Source organism: Chenopodium quinoa, unplaced genomic scaffold, assembly GCF_001683475.1.
Source record: "Chenopodium quinoa cultivar QQ74 unplaced genomic scaffold, ASM168347v1, whole genome shotgun sequence".
Classification (NCBI taxonomy): Eukaryota; Viridiplantae; Streptophyta; class Magnoliopsida; order Caryophyllales; family Amaranthaceae; genus Chenopodium; species Chenopodium quinoa.
Genome location: NW_018745650.1, coordinates 2,951,791 through 2,958,991, shown reverse-complemented (window position 1 = coordinate 2,958,991; position 7,201 = coordinate 2,951,791).

The window sequence follows — 7,201 nt, the reverse complement described above, 5'->3', positions numbered from 1 at the left end:
TTTCACAACCTCCAAAAACTTACCAAACTGCTTGTCCAACTTAGTCTTCAATTGTCTATTAGGGAATGGTAGTTTGATAATTGGTTTCCGTACATCTCCACTCTTATCTTGAGTTGTAACCTTCTCTGGAGTCGAACCTTGCAATGTATCATCAGAAATGTTAGTTTTACCCTGGAGCCCTACAAGGCCAGTAACAAGATCATTTGGTATAACAGAATTAGGATTAGCAATTTTTGTTAAAATAGGTTCATCATCCTTGGGCATAGGAGTCACATCATAGTGTGAACCACTCCTCAGTGTAATTGCATTTGCATGATTTGTAGGTTGTACTGGCTGCAATGGTAGGGCTCCCTACTGTTGTAGAGTAGAGGAAAGTTGCACAATTTGATTATCCATGATTTTATTGTAAGCTAAGATCGAATCAATCTATGCATCCCTACTTTGCATTTGCTTTTATATACTAGCTAACATCGTTCTAATTTCTGACAAAGCAGGGTCAGTAAATGGAGGTGGAGTTTGTGGAATCTGCGTGATTCCAATTGGAGAAGAAAGCTTATCTCAAGAGCTTTCCAACCACTGGTCACATGCCTTATTCTAACGAGTAACAAAGAAGTTATGGTCTTCTGAAACGAAGCTGCATCTATAAGGAAAATCTGCACGTCCGTGCTACATTTTTCACGTCCGTGCGTATTATGCACGTCCGTGCGAGACTCTACTCCGGTTTTCTAAAGTTTTTGCTCGGTCTGCACGTTCGTGCCTACTTTGGCACGTCCGTGCAGACCTGTATCCGGGTCTTTTTCCTTGTTATCTCCGTCCTTTCTATTTGGGGTTGTATAAATACCCCTTGGCTTCATTTGTAAAAGAGATATAGTTCATTCTTAAATTTTAGTAGTTTAGGGTTTTAGTGAGAGAAACTCTCAAATTTTAGAGAGAGAAAGTGAGAAAAAACAATGGTTTTCATGGATTTTGGATAATCAAAGGAGGAATTTGTTGATTTGAAGATCTCCATTTTATATCAATGAGCATTTCTTACTCTCTCTTCTCTTTATGCTTTATTTAATTGCTATCATCATGTTTGTGTAGTTTCCCTTCTACTAGGTGTTGAGTGAAGCTTTGTAATGATTAATTGAGTTATTTGAGATAAATTTGATGATAATGGTGAGATTAAATTGATTCAATTGATGATGGCATGTTGTTTGTTTTAGATTGAATTGATCTCCCGTGATAGCAAACTTAATTGCATATTGGTTCTAGTTTGACAAGGGATTGTAAATTAGAATTTATATATTTGATTGCATTTTGGGTAAATTTCTTCTATGCACCTAGTCAATGAGGGATCTTGGCTAGGAATTTGAGAGATTACTTTTGAGTGTAGTTAATTCCCATTTTAATTCTTTCTTTGCATGATTGATTATCAAATTGATACTCATTTGCTTATTAATTGTTCAAAGTGGATCTTTTCCCCTAGTAGACTTTATCATACCTTGTTCTTTATATGTGTTTTAGTGTAGTTGTAGTGTCTTCTATCCATAAACCGTCTTCGCCATAGCTTAAGCATTAGATCAAGAATAATCTAGCATTACCGTTCCTTGTGGTTCGACTCCGAACATACCGCTAGACTTGTTTAGGGGTTAGTTTTAGGATTTATAAAATTATTTGACCGTTGGGAGGTTAGTCAACGACCTAATTTCCTGGCGTTCAGTTGGTAATATTTTTGTTATGTTTGTTGTGGTGCTTGTTGTTGTGGTTGTTGTGGAGTTGGAGGGTTTTGCACATTGGTGTTCCGATAAGAAAGATATGGATGTTTCTGGAGACCAGAATTATAAGTGTTCGAGTATGGGTTATTTTGGCTATAGGTTTGAAAGCCATTAACTTGCTCCATGGAACTCCTACAATCTTGTTCCCAATGGCCTACAATTCCACAATTTTCACTAAAAGCATCATTAGTATTATTATTAACAGAAGAAACATTAGATACGGAAGTAGGAACAGTAGTACTAAGATTATGTAATTTCTGACAAATAGAAGTGAATTGAGCTTGCACAAAGGATACAGAATCGACACTATGTTTCCCTTTATTTGTAAAACCTCTAGAATTCCCATATTAGGAATTGTGAATTGTCATCACTTCGATAATTGTTCCTGCTACATCTACTTTGAAGATTCAGAAATCTTCCATTAGCTGCTGAAGAATCTAGGATTGATATAGATGAATTTCCAATCCCGTTGTAGAAGGCTTGGATTATCTGCCACTGTGCTAGACCATGATGGGGGCATTCTCTCTGCAAATCCTTAAATCTTTCCCAAGGTTCATATAATAATTCATCAGCTTCTTGGGCAAAATTTTGGATTGAACTCCTTAATTAAGTTGTCCTCTATGCAGGGTAATATTTATTATAGATATTCAAAGCAAGAGTATCCTAGTCAGTTATACCAAGTGCAGTTCTATTCAATCCATTATACCATAATTTAGCTTTACCACATAAAGAAAGGGAAACAGAATCTCCCTGATTTGGTCCCGCGTGACCCTAGCTTGCCTAATAGTGTTGCAATATTGCCAAAAACCCAAAATATGAAGATTTGGATCTTCACCCTTAGCTCCGCTAAATTGCTTCCTTTCGATCATAGTAATAAACTGGGGTTTAATCTCGAATTTTACTCCCTCGAGATTAGGTTTAGGAGCAAGATGTGGAAAATTTGTCAAGGGCGGCTGCGAAAAATCGCTGAGCTTGCGAGGTGGTTGAGCCGTCATCTCTGATTCTGCTTCTGAAGAAACTTCTGTGCCATTAGAATCAAATTGGGGTTCCAAAGGTGTATTACCCTCGGAAGTAGCTCGTACTTGTCTGAAAAGGTTCTTTTATCTATGGAAAGAACGTTCAATTTTAGGATCGGATAGAATGTAACCTGATCTACAACTCCTGGGCTTAAAGACAGAAGTAAGCAAACAAATATGAGAAACTGTCCCAAAGAACTTGCGTTCTCTGAGACGAAAGAAAATAATCTAGAATACAGAAATAATTAGGAATAAAAATAAAACCTTTTTCCCCCCCAACGGCGCCAAATTTTGACAGGATAAAGTCGTATCACGTAATCAAAAGAATTACCTAAGTCCTCTAGCTAAAGCATATAGGGAAGTAAGGTCAAATCCACAGGGAAACAAGTCTTTCTATTCCTAAATAATTAATATAATCTAGATTATCAAGTAACCAAATTATTTTTATGGGAATTGAACTAAGGAGAATAATTTAACCTAAAACAAATTAAATAAGGGAGAAATCGATAAATCAAAGCCTAAGGTATAGGTTCACCAATAAATAATATTCCAGGGTAAAACACAACAATCAATTATCAATGTATCAATTAATCAGATCACAAAGGGCTTTCGCTACGTATTACAATCATAGAATTAATCTACCAATATTAAATCGCATCTCTCGAATCTAAACTTAACTATTTATAAATTAACCTGCCTATTGAAACTAAGTCTAAACATCAATTCTCATCTCTCGAATCTCGAATCAATATTGCATAACTCATACAATTAAACCAGGCCTAATCTAATTGCATAGCATTAAATCAATCAATAGGAAATCAACCAAAACATTAACAATCAACAATAATAAATTACCCCTTCATATTATTTATGGATCCCCAACATTAGAAATAAAACTACTCACACATATTTAAAACTGATCTAAGCAAAGTAAATAAACAAGACATAATTAATCAAAGGAATTAAATTACTAAAAATAAAAGGGGAAGAAATCGTAACAAATATAAACGGAAATAATGAATTGTATAAACTAAAAGAGTAGAGAGAGAAAACAAGGGGTATTAGCCTAAAGCATAAAACTAAGATCTAAGATTTTAACTAATGAATGGCATCCCAAAAATCTTGCTTAACAAACGTATTTATACCAAAGCTAAAAATCCTAAGAGCAAACGAAGTAAAAGAGTCGCTAATCATCCCTCTAAATTATGCGCCCGGTCGGTCGGATGCTCGTCCGATCGGGCCCGACTTTTTGCTAGAGACTTCCTCGCTTGCGCCTGGTCAGTGGCGCCTCAGGGCGGAGAGTGCTTTTCTTCCTTCTACCTCGCCCGGCCGGGCGCGCCTAGGGCGAGGGCATATCCGGTCGGGCGAGCTCTTCAGGCAACCATGGATCTTCGATTGGGCCATAAACTTGGCCCAATCTAGATTTCCTCTTTGGGGCCTTGAAACACGGTCCATTGCATCGAACTCTTCTTCGCCGAACTCTTTAATCACCGGTTTGATAACTTTAACCGGTCTTGGGATACAAAAAAATGGTCATATGAATGCGCTCCTGCTCCGATGCTCGTAGCGGCTCCAATAAGGGCCGGGAAAATACCCCTAATCCGCAATTTCCTGTAAAACAATACCAAAACTACGAAAACACTAGAAAACACATATTAGTAACAAAAGTGGCTCCAAAGAGCCAAAAATACTCCTAAATATGACCAAGGGACGGGAGTAAATCTCTATATAAAATGAACATATTAGTTTCATAATCTAAGTTTTATTTAAGAGTTTAGTTAATTATGTTTAATTATTCAACAACAATTGTTCGATTTGGTTTTAATTAATAAGAAAGTCAGTTTTAATTAATAAGAATTTGGGAGGTGTTACACTTTATTCTACACTCATTAAATTGGGCTACTCCGTATATTGTTTGGTCTTTAAAACTAATGATGTAAATATTTAATTTTTTTTTACACATACATTGCATGCATCAAAAATCTAGTACTATATATAAGTGAAGGGGGAGGTTGTGGTGTCCACATAAAAAGACACTAATACCCTAACTCTTTTAAAATTGGAATAAAGATAATATAGTGAAAATCAATAAGTCATTAAAGAAAAAAAAATAAAGATTATAGTTCATCAGAAAATAAAAATGAAAGATTAATCAATTAACAAATAAAAAGGAATGATTAAATAATCAACATGAGAACTACTAAAATAAAATTCAATTACTCAAATTAAGTCCAAAAAAAATCTTTTGACATTATTTAATTTATGTCTATACAACCAATCATTCAATACATAATTCTAAATTTTCAATCAATTAATTAAATTATAAGTCATCTTCCATCAATATTCAACTTAATTAATGATGATATGTTAGTAGTAAATTTATATTGTTTTGTACGACGCATTAGTATATATAGATGTTCATATGTCGATGATATAATAGTATCAATTAAACTCATACTATGTACATAGTTAGTCGAGTATCAGGCCCATTATTTTCATATAATATTTTATCTTTAATATATTTTTCCTTATATATGTGTCAATGCGTGACAAAATTGTAATAATAGTTAAAATAAATACTTTTTTTTTAATCATATAGTGCTAGTATGATAATGTGTGATCTTACATATATAGCATAAATATTGGTTAAAGTTATGTTTGATAATGAATAGTACAAAAGTCAAACAATAGAATTAGTTATATACACCCTAATACCAAAATGTATCGTACATCTGGGGTCATTTGCTCATTTAATCAACAAATGAGCAAATATTTTTGCAATTTCTGCTCATTTAATAAATGAGCAAAAATATTTTTCTATTTTTTTGAAAAATAATTTTTTTTTTCCAAAAATATGAGCAAAAATATTTGCTCATCTAATAAATAAGCAAAAATATTTTCTCGTTAATTTAATAAGATTAAGTTCAATTTTGTAAAAATAATTTCACTTCAATAAAGATAATTTTTAATCAGGTAAACTCATTAATTTCAAATAAGAAATATACTAGTAATAGAGAAACCATAAAAAAATTTCAGTTTAGTAAAAATAATTTTAGTGTAGCACAAATAATGTCATTTCTATAAAAAAAAAAAAAAAAAAAAAAAATACTTTCAGCTCAACAAATATAAGGTGAAGAGAAGAAGACTTTACTCTAAAAATAATGTGGTTAATTAGGTACATACTTTAAGACTACTGGTGCTATACTAGTCTGCTAGATACTCGCTACTCCATCCGTTTCATATTGATATTCCCATTTTGGCTTTTTATAGTCAAAATTATGAAACTTTCACAAAAAAAAAGTAATGATATATGTAGTCCTAATGGCTATATAAAAGTATTAAATACACTCTTGAAAATTGTATAAAATTAGGAATTCATGACAAAAACACGCGTAAATCAGTGTAATTGGTGTTTATATTTTTATGATTTCCTAACTTTATATGATTTTCTAGTGCGTATTTAATGCTTATATGTAGCCCTAAGGGCTATGTATAGCATTTTCCTTTTTATAATTATTGTTAGTATGTAATTAAAGATATTGATGGTCAAAGGTGAATCTAAAAAACTGTGCTATAAGTCAAAATGGGACTATCAATATTGTAAAAGAACCAACTCGACCAAAAACTTAATCTGATGATTGATACTCAAGAATATGTTTTTATACTCTATCACATTGTAAAATTAGGTAAGGACTCAAAGCTTGCCCTTCCTCTCTTCCATTGATCAATATATAGCATACAAAGCTATTGCCCAAAAATATGGGATAAAATCAAAAGATACACCAAATATATTCATGTACCAATCTAATCATATAAATAAGGAAATAATCAATAAATATATATCACGAAATATTCTCCTAATATTCCTAACACCTTTCCTCAACTTGGAGCATGTGGACTGAAGATGCCCAACTTGTAAAGTTGAAGATCAAAGTGTGTTTTCCCGAGAGCCTTAGTGAAAATGTCGGCCAATTGCTCACAAGTAGGAACATAAGAAGGATCAATTAAGCCATTAGAAATTGCATCACAAACAAAATGACAGTCAATTTCAATGTGTTTTGTTCGTTCATGAAAAAAAAGATTCTTGGCAATGTGCAAAGCCGATTAGCTGTCACAAAATAGCTTAATAGCCTTGGGATGGTTAGCACCCAAGCTTAGCAGAAAACCCTTCAACCATTTCAATTCGCAAGTTATAGCTACCATGGAGCGATATTTTGCTTCTACGAAACTTTGTGATACTGTGTTCTACTTTTTAGTTTCCATGAAATAGTAGAATGACCAAGAAATACTTGCCAACCCATCAATGATCTACGTTTCAAGGGACACGCGGCCCAATCAGAATCACACTAACCCTACAAAGTCAAATTATTATCGGATCGTAACAAAATACCTCGACTCGGAGTACCCTACCTTCAAGTACTTCACAAC